Genomic DNA, 12651 nt, shown 5'->3' on the forward strand with positions numbered 1-12651 from the left:
AAAAAAAAAAAACAAAAAACAAAACAAAAAAAAGATTATAAATAAAATTAAAATACAAAAACTACTAGCTTCTGTATCAATTCATGTAAGCTCAGGGATCTTTGTGCTTTTTATTTTGTAGAGTGATAACTTTTTGCCATACCTAATATTTACCTTTATTTCAAAGTATCACTGTGAGAATAAGGCATACTGACTGGCTTACTGTAGCTATTTGTATATATTAGCAATCATATAGTATCATTCTAGAAAATGAGTATTGTGTGGATGATAGCAAGGAGAGAGAATGCTGAAAGATTTTCTTTTTTGTTTGTTTTGTTTTGTTTCTTTTCAAGACAGTTTCTCTGGAACTCTAGACCAGGCTGGCCTCGAACTCAGAAATCCGCCTGCCTCTGCCTCCCAAGTGCTGGGATTAAAGGCATGCACCACCTCTGAATGGTGAAAGATGTCATTTTTGATTGTTTTAGTTTGTCAAGACGGTCTCTCTGAATAGCCTTGGCTACCCTGGAACTCACTCTATAGAAAGGTATCATTTAACTTGATGAGGTCAGTCTAGGCTATTTGCTATTATCCATGAGTATCCAGTCTGTTGACATTGTCACATGACAACATCAATAAAAGTATTGTTCCCCTTTCATAACTATACCGGGGCACATGTGGTCCAAGGGCCAGAGGATCAACATAGCTGCATAACAGACCGTGGCCCTGTGGACTTAGAAGGTTGTTTGGATCAGAACAGTAAGAGCAGCTTAGCTCTCCAGAGGAGTTTATGTTAACGAAGTCCCTCAAGTAAATGTACATTCAATGAATAAGATTTTATCATAGATATATATTGAATGTTATGTACATATTGGACGCTGATGTTAGATTGGGGATATGTTAGTGAACCAAGAGATAAAGTAGTTATGGGTAAGCCCAAGTCATGTGTAAAACAAAATTATAGTCAACAAAACTGGTTAAAACTAAAATTTATAAATTAAAAGAAATAATTGCTAGATATTATAGCATATACCATTAATCCTACAATTAGGAGAGGAAGTAGAATAAGGAAGAATATTAAGGCCAACCTTAGCTACCTAGTAAGTTTGAGGCCAGCCTGAGATACATAAAACCCTTATAAATACAAAATCCCAGAAAACAATAACAAATAACACTATTATCTGTATATCTTCTATAGATATGAAATATATGTACATGATATATATTACATATTAATATATGATATTAGTAATATGCATATTGTGGTTATGTGTGTTATATACAACATGCAATATATATCAAATATAATATGTAACATTGTTTTTCTGAGACACATGTACATTATATATATGTATATATATATATACACACACACATACATACATACATATATACACACATACACATATATGTATATATGTTGGGTTTTTTTGAGACAGAATCTATAAAGCCCTGACTGTTCTAGAATTCACTCTGTAGACCAGCGTGGCCTCAAATTCACAGAGATTCACCTCCTTCTGCCTCCTGATTGCTGACATTAAAGGTATGTGCCACTGTCCTGGCTTGGCTACTTCTCTATTCTTCTGTTGCTGTGAAGAGACATCGAGATCATGGCAACTTAGAAAAGAGTTGTTGGAAGCTGACAGTTTCAGAGCATGAGTCCTTCCTTGTACATCGTAAGTGGGAGCATGGAAGCAGGCAGGCAGGTATGGTGCTGAGCAGCAGCTGAGAGCTCACATCCTGAGCCACAAGCAGGAGGCAAAGAGAAAGCTACCTAGGAATGGCCTAGGCCTTTGAAAACTCAAAGTTGGCCGGCCCCCAGTGACATACTTCATCTAATAAGACCACAACTCTTAGTCCTTCCCAAACAGTTGTACCAACTGAGGACCAAGTATGCAAATATATGAGCCTATGGGAGTCTTTCAAACCGCCACATGACACCAGGGAAATGTAAGTTAAGCCACCATGAACTAGTACTATGGAGAATGGGACCATCCTCACAGTAGTGCTAACGAGGAACAACTGGAACACTCATTCAGTGCAAGTGGAAACAGGCTGTAGGCACCCTGAAAAAGACTACTTTTTACACAGCTAAACATTCCCAGCAGTTCCTAAACTATCTACTCAAAAAACAGTAATAGTGAAACAGCCTGTATGTGGAAGTTTATTGCAGGACGTTTTTGCTTCTGCTCTGTTGTATGACAAAACTTTTCTGAGGGAGGCACAACACACATGTCTACTCACCCAAGTTAGGAAAACCACAACAGACGAAAGTACAGGTATCAGCAAAATTCAGCTTGGTGAACCCGTGAATTTTATTGGTGTTAGTTACAGGAGTAGTGGTGAGGGTTAGTGACTTACAGGAGCAGAAATGACTCAAAAACAGCTGTATCACCAAGGCCCACTCCAGCATGCATGACAGCTCACAAAAGCAAGGGATTTGGAGACACTGTCCAGCTTGCAGGAAGGTTAAGAGGTTGGAAGATGCCCTTTCCAACTGACTCTAGTCCAAACCTCTTCCTGACAGCTCACGTGCTCTCTGTCTAAAGTTTGCCTGGCTCTTCACGTTTTCATAGTTTACTCAGACAGGAACCTAGTGAATCTAGTTAGATTCAGGGACTTCCTGGAGCTTTTAGTTGTTTACTTCTGTGCTTAAAAGAGCTTTCCTGAAGGGTGGAATATTTCATTCTGGGAGGAAACTGTCACACAACATCCCACCACTTCCTCTGGCTCTTGCATTCTATTTGTGCCCTCTTCCACAATGATCCCTGAGCCTTGAAGGGGAAACTAAATATGTTCACCTTTGACTAAGAATTAGGCTACTGCACCGGGCATGGTGGCGCATGCCTTTAATCCCAGCACTAGGGAGGCAGAGGCAGGCGGATATCTGAGTTTGAGGCTAGCCTGGTCTACAAAGTGAGTTCCAGGACAGCCAGGGCTATACAGAGAAACCCTGTCTCGAAAAAAACAAACAAACAAACAAACAAAAAAGAATTAGGTTACTGCACCGTAGGCACAAGTCACTTGCTCTCAAGAGCATCAGTGATGTTGAGGTTGATATCAGCAGTGATCTATGAGTGCGAACACATGTGCTTAGGAAGCAGTCTGATAAGCACACCGCATCCCTCTAGGAAAACAATACAAGTTCCTTTCCCAGTGGGTCCTCTGACATCCCCAGCCACAGGTTTCTATCCTGGCTTACAATGCCAGATGTGAACTCCCTTTTATGCAGCAGGTCTGCTGTGACAGGCTCTCTCATTGCTTGTTTAAAAGTCTCCTCTAGTTTCAGCGTTTGAAGCACTATTTCCCAATCTCTGTGGTTTCTTGTACTGGACTATTGTAAATGTCCAGTCTTAGTCATTGTTCTCATGCTGTGAAAAACACGATGACCACAGCAACTCTTACAAAGGAAAGCATTTAATGGAGGACTTATTACAATTTCAGAGTCTCTTAGTCCATTATCCTCAAAAGAGGGAGCATGGTGGCAAGCAGGTGTGGTGCTGGAGAAGTAGCTAAGATTTACAACCTCATTTATAGGCTAAAAGAGACACTGGGCCTTGTGGGACTTTTTAAACCCTATCCCCACTTGTAAAAGTATCTTTTATTCAACTAAAGTAATTTTCATCTCCGAGGTTTACTGCCTCCATCTGCTAACCTAGGACTAGTCCTGCAAGCTTCTGGCCTTCTTACAATCTTATCTAGGGCTAGAATGTTTTCAGCCTTTGAGACTTAACTGCTGAATAAGCTTTTTTTTTTTTTTTTTTTTGTGAACTCTGGCTGGCTGCTCAACTCAGCTGTTCTGGCTGAATCTCCTCTTCAAGATGACTGATTCAACATGGCTTCTCTCAGTTTCTCCTGAATTGCTCTGCTTGGCCTCATGTTAACTGTGGCGATATGTTCTAATCATCTGGCTCCTCTTTCTCTAGTTTGTTCTGTCTTCACCTGTGTCTAGCTTATCTTCTCTGTAACCTGTCTCTGTACATCTGTCCCAGTAAAACTGCCTTTCTTTCTCTCTCTTTCTCCATTGCTCTATTAAGTAGCTTCCCTTTCCTCTCCTGATGAAAGTTGGGCATATCCCATTCTGTCAAAATTTCTCTGATTCATCACTTTGTCTGCCATTCATCTAGATGGCACTTTCAAACGTGGGTGCTTCCTTCTACTTTACCTTCATTGTTAGGGGAGTTGTAAAGGTGTGTACTAAGGGCATGTCTGTATTCCAGCTAGAGGAATTAAAGGTGTGTACTAAGAACAGAGCCACGCCACAACTAGAAATAGTTCCCAGTAAACAACACAATCTCAGGGTTCACAATGTGATGAAATATCCTACAACACACCATGACACACTTCCTCCAACAAGCCCACAGTACTCCAAGGCCACACCTAAACCTCAAATCGTGCTACTCTCTAATGACTAAGTATTTAAAAAGATGAGCCTATTGAGGACATTCTTGTTCAAACTGAAGGAACCATTATTGGCCCAAAACACCCCAAAGCCAAATTCTCAGCACAAAGGAGATTTATTTGCCTCACAAGGACAAAGAGCAAGGAATACGTGACAATGATTGGAGATAGAGGATGAAGGAGAAGGAGGAAGAGACATCAGAGACAGGGTTGGGGTATTTGTCCCACAGAGGATCAAGAGACTGCTTCTGCATAGAGAGGAGTCAGATGTGGCCCATAGGCAAATGACAATTTATAAAGATAAAAAGGGACACCCCTGAGTTAGAATGTGGTGATTAATTTTGATTGGGCATGATAAATAAAGTAGCCACAAGGATTTTTTTTTAAGATTTATTTATTTTATATATTGTGAGTACACTATAGCTGTCTTCAGACACAGCAGAAAAGGGCGTCAGATCTCATTACAGATGGTTGTGAGCCACCACGTGGTTGCTGCAAATTGAACTCAGGACCTCTGGAAGAGCAGGCAAGTGCTCTTAACTGCTGAGCCATCTCTCCAGCCCACAAGTGGGCTTTTGATTGCTGGGCTTCAACACTTTGATAGCTAGACCTTGATAATCAGCCTCTGAAAGAGGAAGTGGCCAAACAAGGGGCTAGACTTTGGAGTCTAGTTTCAGGAATGTATTCTAATGGTTTCTAGTGAGGAAGAGGGGATGCAGGAGAAGGCCAAGGCCTGCCAGAGCCATGCTTGTCCTGCTTGGGCTGGCTCGAGTCCCCTCACAAACCACCACCAGCCCCCTTCTGTACAGTGGATCACAGACTTTTTCTTCTTTTTCTACAAAAGATTGGACTTGAGAGGCCTACTGTTTTTCTATCCCTCCCCCTCCTCTTCCCCCTCCCCCTCCCTCTCTCCCATCCTCTCATGTATCTAATTTACTTTCCAACTCTGAGGCTAACATGGAACATGCCAGGAACATCTGCCTTTCTTAATGTAATTGCTCTTTTACACAAACAATTTCCTGCTCAGCCAGCATCTCAGCCTCAGATTCATATCTAAGGCTGCACAGCCGTGGCCAAGCTGTTCCTTTGCTAATCTCAAACACTAAACGTTTTCTGTAAACCTTTAACTATGTTCAGAGTAACTCCATATTTACTTGGTAGACCTCACTTATCAAGCAGGCATGCTAGCTTACACCACATAGACAAAGACTATCCCACAATTCCTCCCACGGACACTCCTCGTTTTGATGGCTCAGTCTTAGTTGCATGTCAGTACTCATAGCAAGAACCATGCAGCAGCTGCCATAGCACAGAGGCACGTTAGCACACAGCACACAGGAAAGGACGATTGTGTCAGAATGCCCTCCGTATGGAGGCTCCCTGCTAGGACCTCTCAGCCTCAGTTGCATGCCTTGCCTCTGATAGCCAGGCCCGTGCACGCTCTTCTCCCCCACTCCTCTTTGGTTCTGTCCTGTACCTGTCCTGTATAGCAAAACTTGTCCTTGGGAGATGTTACACCCATGACTGCTCTCCCCAGATACCCCATTACAGACTGAAGTTCAACTTGGCAAACCAATGAGTTTTATTGGGGTTACTCACAGGAGTATGGGTGAGGGGTACCTCACAGGAGCACAGGAGCAGAAATGACTCAGACACAGTTGTATCACCAAGGGCCACTGCAGCATGGGAGACAGCTCACAAAAGCTAGGAATTTAGAGCATACTGCACAGGACATAAAGAAGCTCAACAGGCTGGAGAGTTGTTGGTTCCAAGCGACTCTGCTCTAACACTTTTCCAAGCAACTCAATTACTTTCTGCTTCTCCCGGGCTGCTGATATGGTCTCAGAGACTTCTCAGTAATTTGGCTTATTTAAGAGAAATCTTTGTGGCTTGGTTGAGGGATTCTCAGCATTTATTGCTTACTCTGGCATGGAGGGGCCTAGTAAATCTGGCCAGTTTCAGGGACTTCCTGAAGCTATTTTTTTTTCTGTTTTCCTTTTCCATTAATTAATTAATTTATTCACTTTAATCTCTATCATCACCGGCCCTCTTATTCCCCCTCATACAGACCTTCCCCTAGTCGCCCGCTTCCCTTCTCTTCTGAGAATCCTGAATTGTTTACCTTTCTGTTTAAGGAGCATAGCTATAGGCTAGAATGTTTCCATTTCAGAGGAAACTGTTGCACAACATGCTCTAAGCCCATCCTAAAAGAATGGGCCTTCTGAAAGAGGCAAGGCTGGAATTTGTTGTTGTTGTTGTTGTTTTTTAAAGATTTATTTATTTATTATATGTAAATACACTGTAGCTGTCTTCAGACACACCAGAAGAGGGAGTCAGATCTCATTACAGATGGTTGTGAGCCACCATGTGGTTGCTGGGATTTGAACTCTGGACCTTCAGAAGAGCAGTCGGGTGCTCTTACCCTCTGAGCCATCTCACCAGCCCTGTTGTTGTTTTTTTTTTTTTTAATTTACTTATTTTATGTGAGTACACTGTTACTGTCTTCAGAAACACCAGAAGAGGGCACCAGATCCCATTACAGATAGTTGTGAACCACCATGTGGTTGCTGAGAATTGAACTCAGGACGTCTGGAAGAGCAGTCAGTGCTCTTAACCACTGAGCCATCTCTCCAGCCCAGAAATTTGCTGTTGTTGTTGTTGTTGTTGTTTTGTTTTCGAGACAGGGTTTCTCTGTACAGCCCTGGCTGTCCTGGAACTCACTCTGTAGACCAGGCTGCCCTCAAACTCAGAAATCCACCTGCCTCTGCCTCCCAGGTGCTGGGATTAAAGACGTGTGCCACCACCACCCGGCTTAGAAATTTTTTTAAAAAGAGAATTTCTGTGAGTGATGAAAGTATTCTAGATCATCTTGGTTCTGGTTAGGCAACCATATAGACTTTTCTAAACTCATTGAATCCTACAACTAAGACAGGTGAATTTTACTGCACGTCAGTCCATTTTACTTCAATAAACTTGTCAAGAAAACAAGCAAGCAAGCAGAGAGTAACCAGTCTGGTGGAGCACACTGATAATCTTAGAAACTGCTGTTTGCTTCCTCCCAAATATCTACAAACCTGAGCTTGCTTCTCTAGAGGGAAGTCTTATGGATATTAACCTAGCTCCTCCACTGGGACTGTACATAATAAACTCACTGAACAGTCTCTAAGAACATCCTAAATATTGTTCTTAATACCCAGATAAGTTTTGTCCAGATAAGTGATGCCACGTCAAGGGAAGTTTCCTTTGCAACAGATGGAGACCATTATAAAAAATCACAACCAATCAGACTGCAGAGTTGTGGAGCCCAGTACGCACTGATGTATCTACAACATAACTCTGGAACCTAAGGCTCACTCAGGGATCATTGCAGAAGAGGGGCAGGAAGATTGCAAGAAGCAGAGGAGTGGGGAGTTTGCTGTGAGATTGTGTCTCCTAGTAATTCAGAAGTTATACAGGTAAAGTCTCAGGAACATGACTGCTTAAGCATGAGCTGAACCCGGACAAAAACAATAGACATTCTAATTTAGAAGAGGAAAAGCCCAAAAGGCCCCAGCCTTACACAAAGGCAATTAAGGAATGCTCAGAGTGGGAAAATAGTCTTCATTAGGAAAGAGCACACCAATTGATTATCCAATATCAAATAGCCCTGCAAACATACATAGAAGTAACATTATACAGACTGAGCAGACTGTAGTTATGTATTTCCGAATACACACACACACACACGCTCACACACACTCACTCACTCACTCACTCACACACATATACATGCATTGTCTTTGGGGTTCCATTGCTATGAGGAGACACCATGATCAAGGCAACTCTTATAAAGGACGACATTTAACTGGCACTGGCGTACAGGTCCAGGAAAGCAGAGAGCACCTGCTGCTTTGTCTTTTTCCTAAGCAAGTGCACCTAGCAGTACCACCGCTAGCATCTCTTGCTGAGAACAGACTTCAGGTGCTTTGACTTTCCAATGTGGAATCAATACCAACACTCCAGGATGTCTAGGCCTTCAGTGACATATTAGAATTGCCTCATAGACTATGAAGCTTCCCAGTTCTCTTACACTCTGGAAGGTAGATAGCCACTATCTGACTGCCTAGCCCCTATCCTATCAACCATCCTAGTTGATAGTATATATATATATATATATATATATATATATATATATATATATATATAAAACCTTTTACAATATCTTCATGCACATTCTATAGGTTCTGTTCCTCTCAAGAACATTCTATAGGTTCTGTTCCTCTCATACACATAAGCGAAATGTATCACTGGCATTGCAGAGGCTGGAAAAGCCAAGATCCAGGAAGCATGACGACAATAAGAGCTTACTACCTCAGAAACGGCATCTTTCTGTCCTCACGTTACAAAAGGAAAAAGTAGCTGTTTGGGGCCTTGTAGCCTCACAAGGGTGTCATTGGGAGTTAGGTTTCCACATGTGAATACTGAATGAAAAGAAAGTTCCTGATTGGGCTGGAGAGATGGCTCAGTGGTTAAGAGCACCGACTGCTCTTACGAAGTGCAAATCCCAGCAACCACATGGTGGCTCACAACCATCCGCAATGAGATCTGATGCCCTCTTCTGGTGCATCTGAAGACAGCTACAGTGTACTTAGATATAATAATAAATAAATCTGAAGAAGAAGAAGAAGAAGAAGAAGAAGAAGAAGAAGAAGAAGAAGAAGAAGAAGAAGAAGAAGAAGAAGAAGAAAAGTTCCTGATTGCTGGGTGGTGGTGGCACACGCCTTTAATCCCAGCACTTGGGAGGCAGAGGCAGGCAGATTTCTGAGTTTGAGGCCAGCCTGGTCTACAGAGTGAGAGTTCCAGGAAAGCCAGGGCTACACAGAGAAACCCTGACTCCAGAAAGGAAAAAAAAAAAAAAGCAACCAAATCTTTATGTATTTAGGGGTTTATTTGTTTTGTTTTGTTTTTGTACTGTGTGAGTTACTGATGAAATAAAAACTATATGAACTGGCTGCTTTTGTGTGTGTCAACTTGACACAAGCCAGAGTCATCAGAGAGGAAGAAGCCTCAATTGAGGAAACGCCTCCATGAGACCCAGCTGGAGAGCAGCTTGTTAATTAGTGATCAATGGGGAGAGCTCAGTCCATTGTGTGCCATCCCTGGACTGGTAGTCCTGGGTTCTCTAAGAGAGCAGGCTGAGCGAACCATAGGAAGCAAGCCAGTAAGCAGCACCCTCCATGGCCTCTGCATCAGCTCCTGCCTCCAGGTTCCAGCCCTGCTTGAGTTCCTGTTCTGACTGCCTCCAGTGTTGGACTGTGACCTGGGAAGTATCAACCAAATAAACCTTCTCCCCGCTTGCTTTTTGATCATGGTGCTTTTGTTGCAGAAAAATAAAAACAACTAACTATGACTAAATGTGTGTATGTATGAAACATCGTTCATACATTTTAATACCTGGCACTCCTCTATCGGAAGGTTATGGAACCTTCAGGAGGTGGAACATTGCTGGAGAAAATCCATTCCTGGTGGAGGATTTAAAGATGTATAGTCTCACCTCTCTCTCCTTCTCCTCCTCCTCCTCCTCTTCCTTCACCTCCTCCTCCTACTCCTCCTTCTTGTGTAGATGAATTGTGGTCAGCTAGCTTACTGCTCCTGCTACCATTCTTCTCCTGCTCATTGCAGTGCCATCCCCATCAGGATGGTACTACAATCCAAATCAAACCCTTTCTTCTTCTTCTTCTTCTTCTTTTGGTTTTTCGAGACAGGGTTTCTCTGTGTAGCTCTGGCTGTCCTAGAACTCACTTTGTAGACCAGGCTGACCTCGAACTCAGAAATCCTCCTGTCTATGCCTCCCGAGTGCTGGGATTAAAGGCATGCGCCACCACGTCCGTCCCCTTTCTTCTTTACATTGCTTTTGTTAGGGCATCTTATTAGAACAACAGGAAAGTAACTAAGGCAAAAATTGGTACCAAGAGAGGACTGTTGATTGATGGAACTGAACAAGTTATTTTGTGGGGCTCTTTGGGATCCAGGTGACTCCTGGACTCCTTCCCCATGGGGAATCCCCATCTAGTTTACTCTCCTCCCTCCCTCCCTGGCTGGGAGGAACTCCAGCCCTATTCTCTCCACTGCCCAGTCACTGGCTCATCAGCTTTATTGACCAATCAGAGAATAATTGGGGAGTAATATTTACACTACATAGAGACAGGAGATCCTCAGACTAAGGATTGCAACCAGATACGGGGGCAGAGAAATCATTATTTGAATAAAACAAGGATAATCTTTCCACGGGGTACAATAATTTGCCTACATAGACTATTTGCTCAAAGGGTGCTAAAGAAGCGGCTATGGTTAACAAAAGACCAGTGTCGGATGGATGGACTTTGCTTGGACAATGGATGCTGCGCAGCTGGGGCTGAAAACTCACCTCTTATTAGTAAGGGATCTGCATCATTGAGGTAAAATCTTCTGTGAAGTATTGCCTCAGTGTCAGCAGACAGAAACTGTAGTCCAAGTGAGTCAAGGCTATGGGTTAAAATGGTGGCCAAACATGGAAATACATAAGAATCACTCCTGAGGTGCTGGTTGAAGGACGGAGTTGCTGAGGTGAGGCTAGGCAGATATCAACCCTCTAAGCTATTTTTCTCTGCTTTCATGCCTTGAATCACAATATATCACTTGCCATATATATATATATATATATATATATATATATATATATATATATATATATTCTTTTTGTTTGTTTTTAGACAGAGTTTCTCTTTGTATCCCTGGCTGTCCTGGAACTCACTCTGTAGATCAGGTCGGCCTTGAACTCAGAAATCCGCCTGCCTCTGCCTCCCGAGTGCTGGGATTAAAGGCGTGTGCCACCACACCCGACCCCATACATTTCATTTGCACAGGCCCTGCTTCATCAGGCCAGCCCTCATGGTCATATTACCTCATGGTGACTGACTTCCTTCTCCTTCTTCTCCCTCTCCCTCTCCCTCATGGTCCCTACCTGAGACCCTAAGCCTGGGAACTTTTGCACCACTTACCACTTATCTGCTCAGCTACAGGCTGTCAGCAACTTTTACTAACCAATCAGGGATAACTTGGAGGAGGGGGCAACATTTACACAACAAAGGCCGGTGTCCTGAGAATTGCTCAGCTTGAGGTAACAAGATCTTAAGATCCAGAATTTAGCATTTGAATATGTAGCAACAGACCAAACCCTACAGATAAGGATTGTGGTCTTTGAGTGAGAAATGTCCTTCATAGGTTCCTAGGTCTGAACACTTGATTCCCATTAGTGCCACTGTTTGAGAAGGCTAGGGAGCCATTAGGAGCTGGAGCCTAGCTAGGGGGAGTATATGATTTGAGGCAGACCTTGAGGTTTCTCTTTAGCCTGGCCCCACTCTCTATTCTGTTTTGCTTCTTATGTGCAGATGATGAAACAGATCTTTCTGTTCCCATTGCCATGACTTCCTTGCTTATTGCTGTCTTCTCTGCCGTAGAATGCTCTATTCCCTGGAACCGTAAACCAAAAAGACCCTTTTCTTCCCTAAGTTACTTCTTGGGGTATTTTATTACAACAAAAGAAAAATAACCAATGCAACCATGTAGTATAAGCTGAATATTTGGGTCTCTCTAAAACTTACATGTTGAAGTCTAATTACCAGTGCTCCAGTGACCTGGACACTTGAAGGGAGTGGTTGGGTCCTGAGAATGAAGCCCTTAAGAACGGAACCCCTGCCTCTATGGAAGTTCCAGAGAGCTCTCGCCATTTCCACCATGTGAAACAACAGCAGTAAGTCATCAACTAGGAATCAGGAAATGGGCTCTTGCCACACAGTGAATGCGCTGGCATTTTGATCATGGACTTCACATTCTCTAGACCATGAACAATGAACTTTTGATGCTTGTAAGNCACCTAGTTTATAATGTTTTGGTAACAGCAAGCTGGCTTCATGTCTGAAGACAANGGTTCCCTGCATAGACTATTTTGAGATATGGATAGATTTATCAGTTAATATACCCATTATATGCCTATTTCCGTGATCTTTTAGCTGAGAGGGTCTAGTGGCAATGAGCATGCTCAGTACCAAATACTAATCTACAAAANAAGTGACTTAGACTCTCCAAGAAATAAATGATCTAAGCCAATAGCAAGAATGAGATGAGNAAACCAGATGNGTCTGAAGCATCCTGGAACAGCAGAAAGTTAAAAAGGGTGAAACTATTAAACTACATTGGTGAAGATCAAAAAGATACAGAAGTCTCCAATGAAAGCTGAAACAATTTGAGCAACAA

This window comes from Mus caroli, chromosome 15, assembly GCF_900094665.2.
Source record: "Mus caroli chromosome 15, CAROLI_EIJ_v1.1, whole genome shotgun sequence".
Taxonomy (NCBI): domain Eukaryota; kingdom Metazoa; phylum Chordata; class Mammalia; order Rodentia; family Muridae; genus Mus; species Mus caroli.